Genomic DNA, 26683 nt, shown 5'->3' on the forward strand with positions numbered 1-26683 from the left:
ATACATACATTTTTTTACATTACACCACATAGAGGTTTTCTGTTTGACCAGCAAACCAGAAGTAATTTATAATCATAAAACCAATCAAACTCCTGCCATTACACTATAACAGACCATTACACATGGGCCAAATTAGCCATTCCTATGTAAATTAGCCGACAGTTTCAAAACACTGAGACAATAGCTATTAAAGGGTGCTACATATCATTGCTCTATAATCACAACAGTATATCACTACAGACGTCGCTCATTTGAATTCAAATTATACATATCGAACCAGTCAGATACCATAGGTATTAAATACAATATTGATTTTTACAAAAAAAGTAACAAATGCTCACGATATGCAAATTCGTGAAGCATTCGCCGATTAAAAAAAATACAAACAAAATGCTTACCAGATACATACAGATAAGTAAGCATCAAATACATGCATATACACATGTATTGGTAATTTCAAAGAAAATTTTCAAATTATCCATCAACACTTCCCCCTTTGAAGTGTTATAATGTGATGCAGTTATATAGCATATCATGCTGTTTGCTTATCACTCACCACCTATAAAAGATTGCATGCCATTATATCAATAACCATCATTTACATTCATACTTGTATAAACCCCTAAATCAGTTCCATACATGCAGTAATTAAGAGCAATGTGTTCCTGCCTTGTGGATCTAAGTCACCTTGGGGTAGCCTTGTAACAATTTATCTTTTTAATACTATAACCAATAATATTATAAGGTATATGTATCTAACGATTTGTTTGTGTTTCATATCCCACAACAGCTGATGGTAAAGTCTTGACATGTACAAGATGTGGTAAAACATCAACTTCTATGCATGCCCCAAATTCTTCAACTCAAAGTAAATTTGAAGTTACAATACACAAGGTGGCCAATGCAGTGCAGTAGCACCCTAACCATTATAGCATACCCTGCGGCCCCTTCCCCATCCCCGTCCCAGTATACCTATGCACACTTTCATAAAGAAAATGAAAATATCAGTTCATACAAGTCTAATGAAGTACAAGTATATTGGACAGAGTTATTCCTTATAGGAATCAATTGGAGATTTTGGTTTCATATAGGAATATTGCTATAGATAGCCACTAAAAAGATTGTTACATATATATTCTAATACTGAATTGATACAAGCTTTCAAGAGACACAATATGAACGAAGTTGCAAACAAAACAGAATCGGAAAATAGGGATATGGGGCTTGTTGACAAATTTGACCCTACTACCAGGTAGTTCTGAAAGACTTTATAAAAAGGGAAGGGGCTTATATTGCTGCGAGGGTGTTTATTGCTGGTGAATTACGGTACCCAAATGTCTCACTTTCATTCCAAGAAACAATCAATAAATAAAAATTGAACGGAGATTTATCATCTATAATGTATTGACATGAAGCTATCAAGGGTATATATAAACACATTATGATTATTGGATCTTGAATATTCTTCCTATATCGTGGGGTACCAGTATGACATTCCTTTGTAACATTAGACATACTCCCTAGTGCTGGCTGCAGGCCAGAGTCACAGATACACACAAGGGGGTCCAAAGACTACTGACCCAGGGGGTACTCAACCTTGACCCAGGGAATATTGTCCACATTGACAGCAATGGTCTATAACCCGAATTGGAATGGGGGGTGTTGACCCCTGACCCAGGGGAATGTTGTCCCCACCGACAACAATGTTCCCTCAATTATGACCTGGTGTAGAGTGGCAGAGGTTAAGATTGGAGGGAGGGGAGCAATTGACTCCTGCCCCAGGGGACTTTTACCCTCAAGCAAGGTCCCTAACCCAGACTAGAGGGGTGGGGGAGGGGTGGCTACCGAAACCTGACACAAGTAAATAATATATCTTTTGAAGTCTGTCCTATTTCCTGAAGATGGAGAGAGGGAATAAACTTCATCCTGTCCTTAACCTGGGGAATATTGTCCTCACACAATAATAAACAAAATCGTACAGTAATACACAACAATGACCCAGTCAGGTCAGCGGTCAAGCTGACAAGTATCTTGCAGTGCACTCAAGTTAATTAGCACCATCTGACCAGCCATTAAACCTAATGGTCAACCTGGCCGGAGTAATAGTTTAGATACACATTACTACGGACGTCTAATTGGTTGTATTACTATTATAATTCTATCACATTATACAGGTGCCCGGACACTGTCCAGCACTTGACACAAATGTCTCCTGGCCGAGCCAACATGGTGTCTTACTAATTACCTGTACGACTACGGCCATCAGTGTGTATTGATACGGTTTAGACTTGACCAGCGTTACGTTTGACCGATATCCGCTGTCAAATTGTGTATTGCCCAGTGTCATATCAGACTAAATGGTCGATCGGCTAAGTGCGAGTGCCGGACAGCAAATCGATCGAGTGAAAGTCCACGCGGGTATGACACGTACAATACACACTACACGTGCATACATGTACAGTCTGTCATCCCGGACAAAAATGCCTTTTGCCTGTTTAATTTTGACCTGCATTAAATTCTCTATTGTTACATGCACAAATACTATATACACTGGGGATTCAAACTAACGCATATGTTACCGTTAGACTTAAAAAATCAATTCCACAAACAGAATTTGAAATACGAGACATTATATTTAGTGATTAATCATTTATCATGATCATTATGCTAATTAATTACTGCACGCACATGCACGATACAGTATCATACACCGTACATACAGATGAAAGTGTCATGATCTATTTCAACGTTTACCCAAGATCTTATTTCAAATTACAGATAATTGGTCTATCTGATGAAGACGTGAGGGGCACCTGCTTAGTGAAATGTTTACTATCTAGTTAGCTCCGTCTGACATGCTTTCCGTGCGGCAATCGATCTTTACCTGAAACAGGCGATATCATTCCACGTTTCCTCCAACGAGATTTTTAAAATCCATAAAAAGTGAACATTAAAATCCAAATGAAACTGAAATTTGTACACAAAACCGAGATCCGGAAAGCTTTTTGGTAGCATAAAGTCAACACCACGTTAGCCCATTCAGAGTTAGACTGGTGTGTGTTGTGTGGTTATTTTTATCGCGTGCAGACAAAGATAGCTAGGGGAGTGGCTACATTAGAATATCGCGTTCTGATTGGCGGAGACGTTTAGTTGCAATCAGCTGTAGCTTGATGACTGACAGGTACAGTTTTACTACGTGAGTAAAGTGTAAGTTTCGACAAAGAATAGAAGTTAAATAGTTAAAGTGGGTGTGTTGTAACCGTCTCTCCAAACATTTATATACAACAGGTGAATGTGGATACTTATTTAAGTTTGAAGATTAATAGTACAATGCTGATCAAGGGGTGATTTTTTTTTCATTATCTGATTCAGAAACATGTATACATATATGTGTTTCTGTCTGATTGTTGAAAATAATCATTCAAATGTTGACATGTATACCAATACCCTTTTTATCTTCAAGCATACGAATAGTGTGCGGTTTATACCGTTATAAGGCCTCAACATATATTCATTAACTTACTTCTGTATGTATAATGTATGTCTTCATTCTGGATCATGGGAATATACAGTAGCTTAAAATACATGAAAAATCTATCTCTGATATAGTAAATAAGAGTACAGTTATACCTTTGTAAATACATTGTATATCATTGTTATTGTTTACGGAAGCTATCATTGATGATAACGTGTATAACGGTACAGTGGGACCGATAACGATAACGGTCACTTTACTGCCCCAGATACAGCAAAGAGTTTATCCATACAGGGAATTTATCTTTTATCTAGATAAATATCCATAATATATAATTATATAGCAGATTTCTGTATATATTTACAAATGTATTATATATCAGACAAGTTAGGGATCTATCAAGTATTTATTTTCATATCTGATCTATATGCCATTCGTCGACACATTCTAATCATTTCATTAAAAAATCATTGGCTAAAATATGTATTAAAGTAAAGGCTACCATCGAAAAGCTAATTCTCTGCTATTATCACAGATTTAGATAGTACAGCGTATACTATCTATGTATCTGCTATTGCTAGACTAAGTACTAGGTTCCAAGTTGTCACCAAATCCTATATAATTCAGTTTTTAACGATGTCACTGGTATCTCCAATGATAATTCTACATTACTTCTATCTTTTTGTTCAATATACGTAATTCTGAACCCGAACTAATCTCTGGTTTAAATCGACCATTAGTGTTGTATCAGTGGCCCATCCATGACATAAACGACTCTAACAGTATCATTCACAAACGTACTTAGTTTGGAACTCTTTTGGTACAGAGGTAACCGCAAGGTAACATACACCCTTAATTAACCGGGGATCAGAGACGTTTTGTGTACCTGGCCAGGTATCCCGTAAAGTCCAGCCTTTCTGATCACCGTAACGGTCGCCCTATCGTGACCTCACGCTGTGTCCGGATTACGTGCATCAGTGACCACCAAGTGCGGTCAAGTGTAGAAGAATAGGATACAGATTTTTTATAAAGCTTTGTTAGCATACAACATTTAGAGACGGTAATATTATCACCACAAATTGTTAAAAAGTAGGATTATTTATAAATCTACCATGAATTGACGTGTTTTCATTATATCATGGAAGACCATAGATGAAGATGTATTAGGGTTTGTTAAAAAAAATTATAATAGTGCGATTAATTTCCGCGTCAATGTCAAGCTAACAATACTTTAATGATGCGACACTACTTACTTTCGTTATCAGTCATTACGGCCGTATAATACCTGTGTGTAATCAGAACGGTAGGTGTGATAAGTATAAGTATACAGGTAGGTATTATACACCGAATTATTCACATACCTGTGGGAAAGGTGTGAGCTGTAACGGTCAACTGAGTCAGCGGAGCGCGACACGACAAGATAACACAGAATCCGAGAGTTTACGGTAATGAATTGAGATGGGACTGTCAATCACGCGTGAGGAATATATAACTGTGATGTAATACTTCTAATGTACCATGCTCGCGACCCTCCTAAACATAAAGATCAAAGCTTCCCGAAAATGCCGACAGATACAAGCATTATAATGTATTAGATGAATTCATTAATACCATAAACCAAAGATTTATAGGTGAGACGTCCTTGCATGTACGGAAGTTCTGGCTTTTTATTTCAATCATTTGGGCATCCTCAGTATTCCAGGGGCTACTATCACTATGGTAACGACAGTGATAGAATATCGAGGATGTCAGTTGAGATACGTTCATGTATTGTACACTGTTTGAAGACTGAAATAGATGGCATCGTTTCGTGCTCGGGTCTAGAATCAAAATTATCAATATCGCGACGGCAGTATTGACATTCCATCTCCTAATCTCATGTGCACGTTTTCGTCACCAAGACCGCTTACTGGCCAACGCCTTTAGGATATAATATGATAATCAAATCATACTGATAGAGCAATATTAAAAACGTCCAATTTCAGATTTAAAATTCGCAGGTGGTCAAAGATTTCTGAAAGACTTCCTTTGATAACTGAACAAACGAAATATTTACAACTTGCTCATCAAGATAACTAGAATGTAAAGTACGAATTCATCTTTATAAAGTTGCAAAAGTTTTGTTTTAAAACTAGAACTGTGAGCTCAGTCATATCCAAAGTAGCAAAGTATTTGTGATGTCAAAGCTTCTGAACAATCAATGCCATATTTTAATTTGCGCTCTTAATTTGTGTGAGTTGGAAGTCGTGCAACAGGGACGATCAATATTTCCCTAATGACTATGTCCTCAATATTCTCTTCCTCTTTTTCCGCGTTAAAGATACTGTATACACCGCCACCCCTCTTTTCTGCTTCATTTCACCTCCCCATCCCAGCCACCCGACGACGCCCACTTGGTGCCCTTCGCCACGTGCGAGCAAATTTAAAGCGAGTGTCCCCGTTAGTGCCCCACCAAAAGTTTGGACCAGAACGGCCTTCAGGGAAAGGGAGTGTTTTTATGACGTCTGCTCCCCACGAGCTTAAGTGGTGTGAAGTTTTAGCATAAAACCTATATTAGTTGTACGACTTACCTCACCTGTGTACAAAAGAACACTTCAATCTGCATTGACAGGTGCGACAGTCCGACAAACCACACATAATATTACACGCTGGACTGACTATTTTTAAATACTAAAGTAAAATATTTTTTATCAATATATGGCCACGAGGAATGACGTCAATATATAACCATAATCGCTTGTTATAGTTTGTGAGACAGTCTATTCCTAAAACGTAAAAACCTTCCAGACAGCCTCGAGTTCAAAACGATCGCTTTTTGATCAATAATTTCTCTACGATGATAGGACGTCCCGACTAATATACATTACACACGGATCGCTGTCTGATTTACCCGTCTGAGGTCATCGAGGACATTTTAGTAAGAATTGAAGAGATTTGTATATAATACGCACGTAACAAAGAAAGAGATTACCGTAGAAGCATTAATACAAAAGAAAACAATTAGATTTATGCACCAATATACCTATGGCTACGGGTCGAACCAACGATTTATAACAATAGATGGAAAATCGTTACACCAATAGTTCAATGGACGAGTAAAAACCTATGCAATGCTCAAGTGCTTAATGTCACACATATACGCAACACAAGACCGACACACGAAGGAAAAGCCAAACTATTGGTAAAGTGTGTGCAATTACAATCTCAAATTTGATTACTACAACAGTTGATAGAAACATACCAAGCACCTGATAAAAAACGAAGTCTGGGCAATCAGCTTCAAATTTCGTTACAAGACGCTAAAATGATTTCTTGACACATTAAAAGCCTACTTTCTGCATTCAACTATCCATATAACTACTATTGTGTAAATGGATGCATAGAAAGACCAATTTTCTGTGTTTATAAACTAAGAAAGAGAAAACATCATGACAAACAAACTTAAACGAGTTATTACGGATGCTACAGAAATTTGAGAAAACTATATGTTCGTTTCCTGTACATTTGTATAGAAATCGCAACAATAAACTTAAGGAAATCGCACGACTACAATCAATAGACCTGTAGAATATGTCGGAATCCCACGCGGCACCAAACTGCAGTCGATAGGCTCTTTAATGGTGTAATCAGGTGTTGCATGTCGTATAGATCCGTACAGGTGTTTGTAACTGGACACCGACTTGATGTGATGACTTATCAGCATGTTCACGGATGTTGACAGGTTTCCACAGCACTTGTGCACCTTGCGGTTTTAGGATTTGGTTAGGGTGACTTGCAATAATACAGTTTATAAACAGTTTTGGTCATTAGGACGTGGCAGCTTTTGTTGAAAAAAATAATCTCGAATTCCCGGTAAAAGAAAACCACTTTCGATCAGAAGCTTCAAATTTCGTTAGCAAGACAACTACCTCAAATAGGGCCTCTTATTTGGAACTCAGAGATAATAAGCAAAGAAATGTAAGCCCATTTATCAACAGGATCTACCTTGAAACTCCATTGAACTTTTTATCTAAATATACTGCAAGTGACCACAGATACTATCTTGCACAGGTTCTATAAACTTATATATACAAAATCATAGTCACCAACAATGATGACGAACAAACTGCTATAGACAGTAACGGAAAGGTGTATAGACAAAATCAGGAATTGAATGAAAGTGGCTGCATGACTACTGAAACTGCGGTTCTCGTGCGACCTTGAGAGACAATTTGCATCATGCTTCCGTAAACATGCACATGGGCACCTGATTTGCATCAACATGCCAAGGAAATATTTATTAATTATGTTTTTTGATTACCGTGTAGATGCACGAAACACATTATCACATTTTTCGTCACGCGACGCTGGCTTTGACCACCATGTGAATTGTTATCATATATCTGATAAGAATTTCAATAACTCCCAATCAGAAGGATAAAACAAGACAACAACGAACATGTGTTGGTTACCGAACTAACATCCCCGATTTCTACTTCAACTGGACAAATTCTGGTTCAGGAAATTGTCTTTAATCAAGTTTGACGTAACTGGATACATTTTGATCTATCAGACTTCTATTCGTTCCGACACGGTTAGACTTGCCAGATTGTGTTTGGGCATCAAAAGCGGACATTTCAAATGTCCTGCCTGACACACAACCAAACAGAGTTTGAATATCTAAAGTGGACATTTCAATTGTCCTTGCCGTCACACAACCAGGCAGAGTTTGGACAACTAAAGCGGATATAGTAATGTCCTACCCGACACAATGCTTATATATATATCCCATTGATAACTACCCACTAAAACACCATGACCATGGTTGGTGTTTGTAGTTTGATTTAAGTTTTATAGTAGGTGAATTATCCTCGATGTTCAATTACGTCATAAATAGGCGTACAATTTATAAAGGTCCACATGACCACAATTTATGTCCAGCCGAAAGATCCATTTTTTTCTGGACATTCCAAAATTTCACAGAAAAGTAATGAAATGTAACGGCACCGGCATCTCACGGATTCTGCATCCCCTTTCTAGTATGTTACCTCTTCGCATATGTCGACGCTAGAAAACGACTTATTGTCAATGGTTCTGACGAATTCCTCGAGGTCTTGCGATGGAACATGTAAGCAATGGTAGAGTCTGTCCGTCATTTTACTGTTTCTCTACCAAGGTTTGCCTTTTTAAGGCTTTCGTTACCATGGTTATTCGGAAATAGCTTCGACACTGAAGAACTCCAACTCCAAGTAGCACGTTTCTCAGATCACTATCTTTTTAATGCTGTGGCAAGGCAATAGGAAAAACTCTCTATTTTGAATATTAACAGTGTCAAAGTAAGTTCAAAACAGCAGATTTGCTTTGATACAGAAAGACATTTTTTTATATTTGTAATGTTAACATTATGTAAGATCGGAAGGATTTCAGCTCCGAATTTAAAAATTGCGTGAACTTCAATGATAAAATTTGACCACATTCTAAGCACGAGCAGATGCTGACGAGCACTTTTAGTCTACCAAGCGTGACCCGTGGCCAGCCGCTTTCGATTAGTTGCACCCTTGACGCAGATCTAATATGAAGCTATATGATTCCCAGCTTTAAAAACATGCAAACTTTTTCCAGTCGGTTTAAATACTTAGCATGTTACCATGTATTGTCTTTCGTAAGAAAACGCAATACTCTTGTGTGCATTTTAAAATAATCTTTACCGCGACTATAATCTTACACAACACCTCGTAAAATAAAAGCAAGGTTACTCCACTCCAGAACTTTACACCACGCTAAACTTTCAATATGCAATGATGAAGCAGTAAGAAAAGATATCTCAACTTATCGGGAGTCATTCGAGCATCCAAAAGTGTGTTCGGATGGATCTCTCTAGCTTCTGTAAGCTATACCCGTTTTAACCACTGATCCACAAACCACCTTAAAGGAATATGAAGTTTTTTGATAACCTTTTAAAAGTCAAAAGTTTATTTCGGTCTAGCTGAGCAAGCGGTTTTCTAGACGAAAGAAACATGTACTAGTATATCATCGAAGTCTCCTGTCACCTTTCTCCCGGCGACATAAAACATGCTGGCTTTCGCAACAGCATCTATTTCACACACGCCAGAATATAATATACACAAATTAAGCATGCGCATATTTGCGTGTACGCTGCAATGACTTATTTCCGCTTTTAACTTCAAAGGGATCAATCCCTTTCTAAAGCTCGGTAAAACCCAGAATCATATACATTGCACTTTAATTAGACAGATATTTTCATTTCCAACATATACAAGGATGTTATTATCAATCGAACCGTCCAGACATATAATGTTCTACGAGTACATTTACAAGCTTCTTGGTCGACCCTCGCAATGATACGTCCTCGACATGCAATGTAATGTCTATATTTCATCATTAACAATGACTTTTGATCCAAAGAAGTATGTAATTTAGGCCACCAAAGGAATGGACAGATATTATACCATGACTCCAGCCAGAATTTGGGGACACTTGTATCCATTCATCAAGACATCTGATCAACAAGCTATAATAGCAGTTGATTTTATCAAGATCATTCTCTTGAAATTGACCTTTTCCAACTTCAGGAGAAATTTTACAGTTTGATGATATTTTTGCATAGTGCAAAAGCAGTAGTGATTTACAATTATAGTTTAGTTGTCATAAATGTTGTTCGAGATGGAGAAAAAAGTTATCTTAATGATATTGTACCGAGACTTAAGCATTTGACGTTATTTTACAGATTTTCCTTTTATACAAATCTATTTGCAGTAAGCTCCGATGTATTTTTGCTTGCAACTCTGCCCTTGCTGAATTAGAAAACTTTGGAATTCATCAAGATAAGGGATTTGTCAAACTATATAAACTGTAGAAAAAAATATATCGATGGCCTTGTCATACATGTAAGTGGTTTTGGGACTTTACGATAACATTATTCGAAGTAATTATATACGACTCTCTTGGAATGGGTTTTCCGGAGAATCCGAGCTTTATGTCAAGTGTGATCAATGTATTGATGAATCCAAAGCTAGTTCCACGGGATTACAAATACGCTAAATGCAATGTGATGCATCGATCAGGCGACAGATGATACGCGAGTCTATCTGAGTATAATGCAGAAGTTGCATGTTCTTGGTAGTTGCATTTTCGAACCATTAGGGAAGAGATAGAACTGGTAGTCGACGACATTTATCATAGATGTATATGGCGTCTCATAAAAGATTTATACGGAATTCTAAGACTTCTGATTAGGAAGAAGTTACGTTTATATCGCCTACATGACTCTGCTTATTACACTGTGTTGTCTCCCCGGCTATGACCTTTTCTATTACGGTGTAACGCATTATAAATGAACTTGTTTGCAATAGCGGGTTGAATGTGGAAGAGGATTTGAAATTTAACGGGGGAAAAACATCAACATTAATACTCTGACATTAAACGATATAGCTTTAATCTGGCCATTTTAGTTACACGAGCGATTGATAGCTAAATGATTAGTATACTTCACTAGTAATTAAAGGGTAAATATATTATGTTTTTTGGCGCCATATAAAAGTTTGTGTGAAAGTAGATTCTTGTAAGAGCAAAGAAAATTACTACTGTAGCTATGAGACTAAAGTTATACAGCTGAAATGACGGTCTACAGACCCACAACTACAAGCCAATTTGTTGTGAAGCTAAACGACTTTACACGATGTTACTGTGACGAATACTACATACCAATGATTGACATTATGTTATACGAAAAGCAGGTATCTCATAGAGAATGAAGAAAAAAATACAAGGAAACCTCTTCGGAAAGCAATGTACAGTAGAATTGGCAGCGGTGATATGTTTATGGATATTTTGGTTGAAGGTGAAGATGTTCTCAACGCTGTCAAAACACAGATTGCCATTTCTGTATCTGTGTGTGCTTTAGAATCTTTAGATCAATGTTTTCAGTTGCAATTCACTGTAAAAACTCAGTATAATTTGGTTCTGAGCCGAAACATTCTCCTTATCTGCGCATGAAGCATTGCAGAGATTGAGAAACTGATTCCCATCATCGATTATAGAACTGGGAATCACCATTCCTTTATCGTGCTATTTTTTGTCCAATTTCTCTCTCGGTGAATTGTCATTGTTAACTCGGGCATTTGTAGACTTTGAATAATATTCATCTGCTTTATCTAATGGTAAGATCATACAATGGTAAGGATTCTGGTGCTTAAGATAAAAGCAGCATCGATTGGTTGCACAATGATAGTGCTTTATCTTCTGGTCCACGCGCACCAGTTCTACTCAAGGAACAAGGGCGTTTTTACGTTCATGAATTGAGATACATTTGAATGTAAGCCATAAGTTAGCCATTTGCTGTACGACACTGTACATTACTAACATCATTTAAAGACCTAATCTCATACATCAACGAAATGTACTTTTTGACGGATCTATCATTTCCCCATAAAATGTCTTTTATCATCTTAACCATTAATGTTTTAACCGTTTGGATAGAAAGACTTTTCTCTAACTCTTCATAGATAACAATGCATAATACCTAAGTATTTGCAACCAATATGAAGACTTGCAGTTTTGTTGGTTGCTGTGAGGAAGATATACCAAGAAATGTATCAACATACATAGTATATCATCATATAGTAATCTCATCCCCTCGTATAAGGCAATGTCTGGCCACCAAAATGAATACTTATTTTTTATTGCGGCGACCGACATGTCTGCCACCTTTTCTATAACGAATATATCTTTATCGGGTACTAAAGATTATCAATAAGCATGAATAAGTTTTTCCTTTCTTTCGCATTTGACAAATGGCTGGACATCGATGAAGCAGGGGAATCTCCTTAGAAACGCGACAATGACGAATGTGCTTTCCAAACTAACACGCATTTAAATTAACTGAAAAGTCGTATAAACAAAACATGACCATTGTTGTTTTTCTGTATCTGGGTCATGCGCTCTAACATGAACTTTGGTTGGTGGTAAACACGTACCAAAACTCAGTATTCCAGAAGAACGTCAGTACGGTTAGTTTATCAAAGTGTACTCTTTATCACGATCGTTTAGTACTTCTGGAATTTTTACATGTACTTTTGGAGAACAATTACGAACCCTACCATGGAACAATACCGTTGAAAATCGAAGGGGTCTGACCTCTTTAATCGCCATACACACTGAGTACATCTAGTTTGACTTAAATGAATGATTCTCTTAAAATAAACTGTTTTAAAAAGACGTTTTCTAACAACAAACAGTGCAATAAGTCATGCACAAGTTTTTTTAATTGCGCAGTATGCTCTAATCGCGACCTTGCAGTTATCAGTGCATAATTTGATAACAAACGTCTTTCTCTAACAAATGGCATACACTCAGTACAATAGGAGACCCTCCACTAAGTTTCTAGTGTTTAAAAAAACGGCAAGAAAAACGTCAGGTTGTCTGACGATGTATCGCTGTTATTATTTATTATCAAGTTATTAGAATATCGTGTATCCATGTGTTTTTACCTATTGCTTGTCACTGCATTCAAACGAATACACAAATGTCAACAACAGAATTTGAAGAAAGGCGTCTTTCGATTTCTGACTTGTTGGGAGTTGGGTATATTATGTGTCATTTCCAGGGCCAGACATCATTTGTACCCGGACATATCCAAGGCATAATGATGTTGTTGTTATTGAAATGTTTGTATCAAATAAATATTTATATAAATATATTGTTTGTCCTTTGACGTTTCAGAACTGTCACACCGTTTTGTCGCCCCATGGTCTACATTGTTTATATTTACATCGTCAAGATGGTAATCGGAGATCACGTGGTACTACTGTCAGTATCATGACAACGCTTGTCACAGAGGGTTCCTGTAAGACAATATCCGAACACAGGTCCTAACACTAACCAATTTCACGGTGAGATGGTCCAGCATATAGCACGTCTAACACCTAGAGTGAAAAAAACAAAGTTCAATCAGTTTAAATTACAAAACAAAAATATCACTCGTCCCGATCTCTAAGAGAATAACACGAATTGCGTGTGAAGAGGTATTTAATATTTTTGACTTTTTGAAGTGTACCTAACATATGTTTCTGATCATCTGGTTGGAGAAGTCGAACATTTCTATAATACTAATGTCTTCTCGATAGATTTCCGATAGATTCCTCTTTGACACTACCCTAGAACAGGAAGATATTCTTGACGGGCACCTGTGCATGTACTCCGTACTGCACGTGCAGGTGTTAAACTGCATCTCGCGTGAGGTCATCGAGGCCATTACAACGCTTTTATCACCAATATCATATCCCGGACTTAAATGCCATTATGCTTATTTGAGATTTAACTCATATGCTAAAAGGTTAACACCCTGCAATTCTTGCTGCATTGTATAATGGAATGCTATCTTCACACATCTGGAAGACACTGGTCTTTTCTTCTGCATCGCTCTAAACTGAAACCAAGGTTCACACGGTCTCGGTTCACGAGGACACGATTGCCTTAAAGTACGTGTTACTGGGTGTATGTCCCTATCGATACCCAGAGAACCCAACAATAATCAAAGATTGCATCTAGACATTGTCACAATATAAACACCGAATAACCGGTACAAAGTAACGACAAATAATAAGTTCTCTGATAATACAATGTACCTATCTATTGTTTCTCAATTGTTGTAAAATAAACCAAGTTTTCATTTACCTGAGGTAATAAAGATATAATCAGGGAAATTTAAGTTTACATGGATGAAAAGAAGCAGGAACATTTGCTCTAGAATGTATGGAACTCTGGAAAGCAAGAAAGCTAGGCTACGATGTTTCATAGTATACGTGTGAGAGAGCAATTTTGATATTTTTTAAATTTTTGTTTACTTCACAAATTGAATTTTTATCACATTTTTAATAATGTCGACTGCAACACAACTCTAGTTTCCCTCATCCATAAAAAATATTCTCATGAGAATTTTCAAATTACAATGCTTTGTAAAGTAGTAAAATGAAAATGCCATACGATTTTCTACACAATATCAGGATCTGACGTGAAGCGCCATGTTGGCTGTAAAATTTGATACTATTGGGCACCACATGTGGCGCTGGTAACACTAAATGTGACAGAAACAGACACATCGATACATATCACTAGTTTAGTTCAAAACACAACTCTACATTTTTAACAAAAAAAAAAAACACAAAAAAAAAACAAAAAAACACTTACAAACGCATCGATCTGTTTACATACGTTCTCTCTGGGAAGAAAATCTAACGCATAATCTAGCAAATTTCATTACTTTAAAATTCTGCTGACGGCTTCATTTTTCGGAAAACGTTTTAATCACAAGACCCGCCTGTTCATCCGGCAGGGCCTATTCAAACGCTCCTAGCTCAATATGATGTGGACCGGAGAAAATGTCGAAGTAAGCCGCAGCCTATATTTCTATAATGATTCAACCTTTTCTTCGATTAAATTCCATTTCCGGTAACCCAATTTCATTTCTTTAATCCAACAAAGGCTTATGTTCTCCGACAGTGAACAAACTATTGTACAATTTATTTCTGTAGCCTCGGAAACTTCCCCAACACATAATTAAAGTAATGTATAGCATATACCACTCGTTATTTTAAGATTTCATTAACACGGGTCTATATTAAACCACATGTTTATGTTTATAACAACAGACGCTTTCACCAATAACGACTTATCAGATTTCATTTTATATACAGCAACGTTCTGGCCGTTAATTTAGTCATTACAACAAGTCGCTCGTCTGTTGTCGATACACATTATATGTAAGTAAATCTATAAATATGTTGCAGAGCTTCCATCTCAGTTTTGTTATCGCGCCAATGTAATCGAATAAAACCACAGTGAATTTCTTGTTTACAAGGCAATAAAGGCTATCCTACATGTCTGGTAACGTATGGAATGCTTATCGTAAAACATTTACTTATCGCAATGGTACGTTTTCACGTAAGTTTTCATTCATATTTCCGCCATTGAAACTTTCTGTGTAGTTAATTTTTTGAATTACAAACAAGGCCCGTCCAATGTCAATAGCGTGTACTAGACATTACAGCCCCTTGAGAAAATGTTCAGCACAAACGCTAATGATCACCAGTTGAATGACCTGTTGCGTAATGAAAATCTCCTACAAATATTTGATTTGGGTGGTGTTTTGACATGATAAATTGTAGACTAAACATTTTAACTACATAGAGATCTAACAAGGAGCGTCTGGTCGCTAGGACCGGAACATCGCCTTCCGTTAAATATTTTTTTAAAGAAATAACTTTTTATAACTGTATACAGATATCAAACCTTTCCCACACATCTTATTCATGAGAAATACAAGATTTTTTTATAAACAAAAAAAAAAGGAAAGTTTGCATACAGCTTCCCAACATCGAAAACGATGGGGTGTATAATGCTTCTATTTACACTATTTTGGAAATTTGAGTTAGACCAGATAGTATATTTAGGAAGAATGGTTTGACTGGGGCATGTATTTGTGCTGAGTCGTGTGAGGTAGATAATGAGCCCACCCTCATCCCCGAAAGGAAAGAGACTTTGTTCGGCCTCTGTTTATACAACACTTAGACTCCCCAATTTGACCTATCCTTTGAAACCTTCATCTTTCCGTCGTAGTGTCCCCCTAGTCTGTTACCGAACAATATAGTCGGTTGTAGTGTCAAATGGTTATGTTGTGTGAAGGACATTCGTAATTCAATTGAGTGGCAATTGATAGTGGTCCTGAAGTGGTCTCATCATCGTATTCTTCAAATGACATCAACGACCATGGGGATTGACAACGGAAATCGGACCACGACAACAATTTGACCGAAGTGGAAATGAGTTAAACGACTTTTTTTCTATATTGCTCACCGCAATATTATAGCAAGAAAACGGTCACATTTAGGAGAAATTCCCTTTAACCATTGCTGTTTATCTGCAGCAGGACTGGAGTAGAATTCACGAGACTTTAATTAAAAAAACAGCAATCAGGTTTATATCACAGCTGAACCTAGATCAGGACATGTCAATATTACTTCTTGCTATCTGCAGGTAAAACTTTGTCGTTAGAATTGTACCTGCTGCCCCTATTGCATGATCGTAAAAGGCGACTAAATTTTGGATCTTATTTTTTCTCTTCTTCCTAACTGACTTAATCTTTCCTAATGCCTCCCTTGGCACCGCCTCACTTTTGGCCTTGAGTTGAGCGTTCGCCCCTGTGAGGAAGGCTCTGGGTTCTGTTCCCTGGCCGAGACAGACCAAAGTATATAAAAGTGGTAGTTTCTGCTCCTGCTTAGCGCTCAGCATACAGGGAGTGGGACGACTGGTTCGCCCGTTGTCAGTATAATGTGACCGGGTGCGGTGTGTTGCTTGGTGTCTTCGGCGGCATGCTTCAGTGATATAGCACAATAAAAAGGGCAACAGTTCCACTATACAAGAAGACACAACACGAACATACCGCAGTCTCCCAAAACATGCACCCCCCGCACAACATACACGCAACACACCGCATACATGGGAAGCCGTCCTTACATGACCACAGCTGTTAATAGGACGTTAATTAATCAAACAAACAAACAAAAAATCTTGCTATCTGCAGGTAAAACGTTGACAAAAGTTTGTTTGAAGGCGCACATGTTTATTGCTAAGAGTTGAATAAAAAAATGAAAATCGTTATAATTTCAATGAGAGTCGCCGCTGCATCATACTTCTGATTTACCTGATTTGGCAAGGCGGATTGTAGAAGTATAGGTGTCCAGACTGACTACAATCACGTGACAGAAAGCGTCTTGACCTTTTCATTAACACCGTTGCCGGACTCTTAGTTTGAAGTTGTGAACTGTATCGAGGTTAAATGTACTTTCTAATTTCCAATATCGACCCTTGACGGACGAGCACTCGCCAAATCGCATTTATTACGTGTTAACGGATAAATATAACCAAGATTCATCCGTTCTACGATACGATTGTCTACACTTGAGGACTGAAGTGTGATACCGCTGTATAGCCTCTACAAGCCATAGGAATATTAATGATGTAGGCACTTGATGTTACAGTTTATTTGGGTTTACGCAAGTTAAATATCTCCTTCTAATTCTGTTATGGTTCTGATACAAGGGCTAGAGTCGACGTAACAAGCTGAGTTGGGTGTGAGGACTTGCTACGTCCGGCGTATGTTCAGACCTTGTAAAAAGCGTCATGGAAGTAAGAAGTGGTGACAGACAACAGGATTTCTTGTCTGGGGACTAGAGTCTGACGTTGACTGATGGAATTACATTACAGTATTTTTATACAGAAGCGGCAGTTCCTTAACAGTGCACTTCATGTCATGCATCAAACTTGTGTCTCTCTACAGAATAATTATAGACAAACCCTTCAAATGTTACGTTTTAAGGGTCCAGCAAGTATGGTCACATAGGACAAGCGGTCTTTAAAACAAGTCATAGGTAGATTATTTTCATGGAAAATAGTAGTCAAACTGGGATCAGGCGGTATGGTCACAAATGACAAACTGTCTTTTAAAACAGGTTAAAATCAAAGAGTTCTTCCATGGAGAAATATTTATATCTGACTGGGATGGTCACTCAGCCGGGTATATAGGTTTTAGTGTACTGTATTTATTTACATTCTGGGAATCTCTCGTATGATGCATCTGCTGAAATGTTCCTCATCTAGTCCACTATATCCCGTTTAATTTCCGCTACATTTTGCGTAATTTCCTTCACATTTAAAAATGAAACTCGTTGGTGTTTTTTATGAAGAATGTCGCCGTGAAAAAGCTCAATAAAGATGAAAACATCTGGATGGAATGAGGTACAAAAACGACAACATGCTATCAAGTCTGGAATCTTTCAATAGGCCACTAACCGAGTTTTCAAGAGTGCAGTGCATGATAATAGGAAATAGCGTACATGTACATGTCAACTCGTATGGATGGATGAAAATCACTCATATGGGAAAATTGAAGAGTAAAAATGAATAAACGTCACAAAAAGGCATTTCTGTAATTTTCTTCATTTGAAATACTACGCATAAAATAATTTTTATAACTTTCTAATAAAATCACACAGCAGCCTGTATATCGTGGGAATATATAGTGTATCGTGTAATCATACTAGAATATCTACACTATAACTATATTATCACTTTTACATTTATAAAGTTGTCAAAATATATAACCATAAAATTTACAAATTAAAACAGTCTTACCACCACATCAGGCCAATTTATCTCCAGGGACCTATAAACGTCGACAATGAGTGACGTGGAGAGGTTGTAGCTCGGTCGGACGCCGCAGACCTCCAGGACCGCATTATCGCCAGGGTGGTCAGCAGGGCCACCACGGAAAGCGATGACCTTTGCGGTCAAAGTTTCTTCAGCTCGTAAGCAGTTTAATAAAACATTTTACCAAGATTTGTTGATACAACATATGGCGCATAAGGAATACATAACAAATGTTTCCTTTTTAATGACAGCAAGAATACTAGGGTCAAAAGGGCATTTCATTACGTTCAACATTTTGAGTCGATAAGGGCATATGTGAGATTAACATAATCGACGGTGTTCGATAACTTGACGTAGCGCGTGAATATCAATATTAATTTTTGTAATCCACGCCCTTTTTAAGACCGCGTAAAACACCCTGCGATCTTCTATACACTAATGTGCGGTTCGTTGGCAAGTCTAACTTTTTAGCTGAATATTTCGAAATGACAGGAGCTAACCATGCATTGCGTATATAATATCAACGCACGACGTTGTAATTTGTAGTATAGGCAATTTTGACAATGGCACTCAACGTGTCACTTTGTGGTAGAAGTAATTTTGACAATCTTCTTACCGCAGTAACATAACACGAAAGCCACTAAAAGGGTATAGAATCACCATGACACCATCACCAGAAACAGTCGATGTCTACAAGGATCTTGATGTCTATAATCTGTCGTTATCATTACCAATAAAACGACTCGAAAGCGCCAAACAACTAAAGATACGTTACATACTAACGTCATATTCCGGATTTGCATATTACATAGTTATCTGCACTTGCGGGTATGAATTAATTGTGACGTCATGTTTTTGCGAACGTGACGTCATGTTTTTGCGAACGTAACGTCATACTTTTCTAAGAAAATGACGTGAATTGCGCTCACAAAATAATGACGTAACAATCGATACCTACCCGCAAGGGAGCTAACTCTGTAATATGCGAAGACGGAATATACAGTTTATATGTATTGTTATTCTTTCGGTGGCTCTAAGGCCATGTTATCTGGTGTTTTTACGCTAGGAAGCGGATCTTTCATGGGATAATCAATGAAAACAATGGTCAAATCTATACCAACCATACCACATAATAAAACGTCACTGAATAAAGAACATTTACATTTATTTTCTCTAAAAAGATATCGTGGGGAACAGAGCTACCCGAGCATTTATGAATAAATACAACATTGCACCTAGTTGACTTGTACTATATCCAGACAGCAATAAATATTTTATAAGTACATACTACATCTCGACTTCTGACAAAGTGCTGCCAGTAGGTATACCGGGCTACCTACAGCGTTAGAAGCACAATACGCTCGATAAACACCGTCATTAGGCAAGTCGTATTCGAACCCGGTTTGAATAATACGAAGCATACATATGTTAACTGTTTATAATCTAGACTTCATATTGACTTTGCGGTTTAAAAGAGCGGAAATGGTGGTAAGGGTTAGGTTGCCTTTTTCTTTTTGCACAGTTAGAGAAATACGCCTATATTTTAAATGTTTTGATTGCAACAACCGCAAAGTGTATCAGATTTCTTTAATTTCGCTATCTGCATTTCACATTAAATTCAAATCAATGCGCTGGACCAGAAACAACCGATTCTTCAAATTATTAGTTAACTGTGAGTAATAAAGTTTATTTGGTACGGGTTCACCTTTTACGTTGAATATAGAGAGAGTCGTCGAGTAAAAGTCGTACAAGTCTGCTACATACTGTATTATTCTAGGATAACAGAGGACCGCAGCCACCATATCTAAACTATTGAGAAGTTGTGCGCATGATTTGCATGAAAGAGATTCTCCATGAAACAAAGTACCACCTATTGTGTGGTTAAATTGTCAGGTTATGCTAAAACTTGAAATGATGAACACCAAATCCTGGAGAAAGAATTTCAAATAAAATGTATAATAACTATAAATGGAATTATGAAGTCCACGCATCTTCTTCGCTATCAATAGTACTGCACAGGAGATGTAAATGTCAACAATTAAAGTGCAAACCCTCACTTTCTGAAAGTCATGATCAATGTGCTCTAAGTAAAACCCATCCTCGGTATACAAACATACCATAAAGTACCAGAACTAGTTACAGAATATGGTGCTTCTAGGTAGTATGTCAAGGTTTGTGCTACAGCTACGACGGTGGGGAATCTATAACTGTGATATACGCTCTCACGAGTATGTTTCTAATTACTGTAAATAATGGTAAAGGTGACATCTTAGACAATACATGTACTTATTAATAGGTCGTAAACCTGGGGCGCAGTAGTTGTCTTCGGCATTCGTGTATCCCTCACAGAAAAATGAAACATGAGACATGCTGAATTTCTGGAGCGTTGGTGAAGCTTTATTATAAGAAAGAGCAAATTTGGCCCAATGTTCACACAATTCTGATTCTGTCAACGACTTTCCCCATATCAAATATTGATCACGTATCATTTGACAAGGTGAAAAGTCTTGATGCATGCCTTTATATATCGACTATCGCATCGTTACAGGAAACAAAGTTGCAGCAAAACACACCTAAACAAATCCATAGCGTTTTTATCTTAATTGTTTCATCGTTAGACCACATCAACAAAACACATTCCTTCCTGTTAAAACAATATTCCCCACTACTACAAAACAAACCATTCTGGTTAGTAATAACGGTGTTGTTTATTTTTCCACAGCGGGATCCTAGGTATACCACTGCATCTGTGTTGTTATATATGACAGAGATATATGTGGTTTGGATTATAGAGAAACCCGACCTTGGAATGGTGTTAATAGTTAAATGGTGATATAAATGTATTGTCACCGTAACCTTGAACAACAGCGGTGCCTTATTCTGAATGATGGTGTTTATGTCGTCAGAAAGACTATGACCGTGAATTCCTTCCTGGAAAAAATATGTAGTGCAGGTGGAAGGCCTTTTTTTATTTTAGCCATCCTTGCTCTCTGTCGGGAATATCATTTGGAAAGTCATGTGAGCACACTGGTCGTTAATTGCTTTCAATAACAAAACTCTATTGCAGGTGGAAGAATTTTTTTATTTCAACCATCCTTGCTTTGTATTGGGAAAATCATATCGAAAGTCGTGTGATTTTGTTTCTTTTGAGCAGTATCCAAGATGGACCATAAATTAAGACTAGTCTTGAATGTTTTGATATCCAAAGGGGCAAATCATACCTCTAACTTTACCCTAAAATCACCCTCGATACTCCCTAAAGTATCGAGGATGCCGTCAAATGAGTATAGAATCAAATCGGATTGACAACCTTGATTTCCCAATTGTGTTATCCCAACAATTGAAACTGATAACATGACCTTGAAGGATTTTTTGTTCATTCAATAAAAGTAATTTTGTTACTATATAAAGTTCTGAAATTCAATTGCTAAAATTTGATTGCGCGTTTGTAGTATTTTGACATAATATTGGCGCAGCATTTTTCTAAAAAGCAAGCCTCATCTAAGAAAAAAGAAGATTTCAATACGACATATCACTATGAAATCATCCTTATTAGTTCAGCGATCGGCTGCTGACTGCCTTTTCCCGCGCTAAGAATTCTATAAATAATGTTTGTATTGCCGCTAACCTAATCTCGCCGAGAATTACGACTTTATTCCCGTTTAGGATAGGAGGTCACAGTTGTCCACGTGTTTCTTACCATGCCTTATACTTCAATGGCAATCTGGGCGCTATTCTATTCATGTGCTTGCCATTTGCCAAGGATAAAACATATATAACAAGAGTCTTCGAAAAATAGAGAATGCTTACTTCTCTGAAACGCCTGACTCAAATATCTTTGTTCTGCAATACTCATTCATGGTTTTAATTTTTAGTGGGTATTTGTTTTTGTTTTCATGTAGAGAGTTTTTATATATATACATTAATAATACATAACATTTTCACGATTGAATGACATATCTGATAATGGTCTCATTATGGTAAATCTGGTATGGCATTTACCTCTTATACGTTTTTTATTGTGAAACAAACCTATTTACATGGTCTGATATCTATAAATCTGTATTTTGTACAGATACATTTAAGTTGTGACTTTTCAAGCACGTATGATATAATTACGAGAAAATGTTCACTAATGCTTAAACACTTGTATGGACACTCGTCACAACAACGAAAGACATGCAATTACATATTTAACTATCCGTGAATACACAAAACGTCGATTCTTATGTTTCAGATGATTGTTCTAGACGTTACAAGTGAATTGAACATATCACCATAGGAAACAAAAGACAGGAATACAAACTGTTACAAACATCAATGATTGATGGCTAGGTAAGTCAAAGGTGAACTGAAAATATCAAAAGAGAAATCAGATACAGCAAAATAACACAAAAACAAAACACAAATAGACAATTAATTAAGATATCGAAAATTAAAATGGATTTAATACGATAAGCATAAAATCCGTTTTGACCAGAAGGATGTAAGATATAAAAGTGTACAACAATGATTGGTGTTTACCTAAATCTCAGCTGACACCCATCAAATGGAAGACCTGTCAAAAGAAAAGAAATGCTTGAATTACACATAAAGAAGGGGGGAAAAGATATGAAATAGAAAATATCTTACATGATGACGTGTTAATGCAATCCGCTGAATTGAAATTCGACCAAACATGATTTAATAAGATTTTATGTCCTAATTAGGACACCCGAAACATCGGTTCCCAAATTTCTTGTCTACTCATTCCCCTTTTCACATCTTGTTGAGGGGCAAGGACTTGCACCCTTGGTTCTCGTAGGACACAATGGAAGAAGGTTGACGGTTACAAAGAAATTACATCTTGTGAAATACTGACTTAAGCAAGAAATCATTCGTTTTAACTATGTTTGTTCATCTAATAAGTGACCTATGTGGGTCACGCAAAACAATGAACCAATCACCAATATCTCGGAAACTGTTGATTCTATTGTTCATTTTAAGAACACTCTATCATCATAAAACCTTGACCATCACTCATTACCGCATCAGTAAAACGGAGGTCAAAAGCCTGCCCAGGGGATAAGTATCTACACTTAAGAGTGGAATCTGAAACTGGTGAATGACCCAGAGGTCTGACCAGATTATCAATAACAATTCCTGATCTCATAAATGGCCAATGTCTCCCCGAGCTGACGAGGACGTGACACGGAGTGGTCGTGACCTGAACGTACCAGTAACAGGTCTGGAGAGTGTTATAGGAATCCCTATTTAACCCAAATACATCACAAAGAATTATACAGAAATGGACAACAGATAAAATACCCATGTAGTAGATATCAAAGTCTGTCAGATAAAGGTATATTGTTAATGTCATCAAACCAAAAGAAACTTATGTCGTCAATTACGTAAACTATTGGAGAAACGTTAATGATATACATGAAATATGAATTTGAAAGGAACAAAAAAATAGAGGAAAAAGGACGTTTTCAAAGTCAATTTAAATATATCCTGTCTGTGAATCGAGTCTCATTTTTGGTTGGATGAAACTACATGGTTATTATATAACTGTTTCCTACCATCGTATTTTAACATTTATTATGTCACATAAAGAGTATGTCAGTGCTTGTTAATGAAAGTTGATTGTAAAACTTGTAACATATAACACCCGTTACACATCAAGCACTTCATGTAATTTTATTGATAAAGAAAGGCTATTTTAAAGGATAAAATAGAACGATGGAAATAGATATTCCAAACGCTTATCATGCTAACAAGACTTCTTCTCCGACCTTGACAAAGTATCTCGATCTGATACAGGTCTTTAGACAATGAGCTGACAATCGTAGCAGGATGCCTTTTTCAGAAGGCGGAGATAAAAGGCTTCAGTCTTGTGTCAATAATCCCTGATAAATTACCCAGGTATACTATATCACACAGGTACAAAGGTCCACTCTGTGTATAATAGATACGGCACCTGTTGAAGCCAGATTCTCTCATCACCCAAGGTGGAACTCAAGTAGCTTCACAGCGGAGTGTATGTTGATAACTGGTACAATGGCAATACATCACCGCTAAGACGGGACCCTTCAGTCCAATACACCAGGCATCACCCATAAATATCTTTCCTTACCACACCAGCCACCACCGAAATCCAGCGACTATGGAAATAACCTTAGTCACACTAGTATGGCAGTGCCACTTCCTCAATGGGACAGTATCCTCACACGTAACAGCACTTGGGAGACCTCCGGAAATGTTTATTGCAATATAAACTTTTAAACTTTACTGCATTTTAAACGTTTAACCTGATGCTCCGCAGTAGGGGTGAAAGCCACTTGTGAAGTGGGTATATCTACTTAGTTTATGGTTTGATCGAGGCAATCACATTCTTGGCTCTTGTGTTCATTGTCGATTGTTTGGCCAAGAAATCAAATAACAAAGTGCATCAGATTGAAGAGGGGTGACAGTGCAATCAAATAGCTATATATAAGGTCGGGAACAAAGCAAATAGTATACCATCATTTAGAAAGTTGAAGAGGTCCATCAAAACTGAAACACGTCCAAGCTAGCATTATATACTGATGTTGGTATTAGCGAATTCGTATGAATTTGCTCAAAATGAAAGTTTTTATCAAAGCTTTCATTCGATAATATCAACTATATTTAAACACTTCAATGAAGTTACTACACCCGTATTCAATTCAGGAACTGCTTATTCCCCATTCATCTATAGAAATTTGTCTAGGCTTTCATGGTGATGAATTCTGATAACCTATTACATTGAAATTCCATGGTTTCAATTTTTGAAACTTCAATTCAATCGAATTGGAAACATGTCCTTTATATGGTTCAAAGGCATTGAGAGGAAATATAGGATACATTGAAACAAAATATTATTTTGCTAGAATACTTTCAAACGAGAATGCTAGAAATATTCTATGGCACGACCTTGCTAAAGCTTATAAACAAGAAAAACTAATTTGATGATACAATTGAATAATCTATGAGAAGAACTTAACAGGTGTCCCAAATAATCACCTGTAATCGTAGTGGAGGTGAACTGAATGTGCTGAAGACAAGTGGGGTGTAGGAAGCCCTCTTATTCAACATAACATCCGTATACATTGGGGTTTGCACTCTTAACATTTTAACCAGCTGGTGAACTGTTATGGACATGTAGATACATCAATCATAGAATTAACTAACCTTGTAATTGGAATTCGGAGCGCAAAAATGAGGAAAGAGGAGAGACATAGAACAGATTTCAGTACAGTATCATGGACCTAGTTAAAAACGAAAAAAAAAAGATTTTAATGAATATTGAACATATATATTGATAATTCATAAAAACTTGCAAAGAACAAAATTGATTTGAAGACAATACGCTAAGATGTTTGCGTTTTTATCATAAGTCAGAAAGATAATAATCTGTCTTTTTTATGTATAGACATAGGCCTTTGGATTACAAATTGAAGGCGGATATCCAGGTATGTCTTTATAAAAATATAAATTTGCACTTTTTATAAATACCTTCTCGTATCAAGTAAACTTATCATGCTAACATTTCAACCATCTCACATTGTTTACATATTTGTGTCATACTTATTTTCACTGTCTGCTCTCCAGTTAATACATAAACAATGGAGCATTCATAAAGCTTAGAATAATACAGTATCTATTTTACTACAGAAAGACAATTGATCAATTGTGTTATTGCAATTTTGTCCCGATGCTAGTGTAATCAAATCTTTTTTGTTCCATCCAAGCAATTAAAAGCAGGAAAAAAACAGCTGATAAAAACAAAATGATGGTATGTTTAAGGTAATTTTTCATTCCAGAATAAATTCTCTTCCTCAAATTATGCGTAAAACATGCAAGATACTTAAAAGTCTTAAAAGTTTAAATATTGCATGATACTGCAGTAATGGAAATCAGAGACTTACGGAAATAATTTATAACCTGTTTGTATCTTAGATTGTTTAATATTTTCAGACTTCAAATAAGAACGAAGTTTCTTTA

The 26683-nt window shown here is 36.9% G+C and overlaps 1 protein-coding gene and 1 long non-coding RNA gene across 3 annotated transcripts in view; both read right to left on the minus strand.

Moving 5' to 3' along the window:
- Positions 1-23228, minus strand: part of LOC138328271 (ankyrin repeat domain-containing protein 50-like) — a 62031-nt gene extending 38803 nt beyond the window's left edge. The window contains exon 1 of one of the 2 annotated variants that reach the window (XM_069274999.1): positions 23204-23228. The gene's annotated coding sequence lies outside the window, so the exon portion shown is untranslated. Of the gene's footprint in view, positions 1-2884; positions 3072-23203 lie in introns of those variants that run through there. The other variant, XM_069274998.1, reaches the window with a different exon arrangement.
- Positions 23229-24851: 1623 nt separating this feature from the next.
- The window catches only part of LOC138328272 (uncharacterized), a 45660-nt gene continuing 43828 nt past the window's right edge, over positions 24852-26683 (minus strand). Inside the window, exons 2-3 of the long non-coding RNA XR_011209178.1 lie at positions 25871-25947; positions 24852-24909 (exon numbers count right to left, since the gene is read on the minus strand). This is a non-coding gene — a long non-coding RNA (uncharacterized lncRNA). The remainder of the gene's footprint in view (positions 24910-25870; positions 25948-26683) is intronic.

The sequence above is a fragment of the Argopecten irradians genome, chromosome 7, assembly GCF_041381155.1.
Source record: "Argopecten irradians isolate NY chromosome 7, Ai_NY, whole genome shotgun sequence".
Classification (NCBI taxonomy): domain Eukaryota; kingdom Metazoa; phylum Mollusca; class Bivalvia; order Pectinida; family Pectinidae; genus Argopecten; species Argopecten irradians.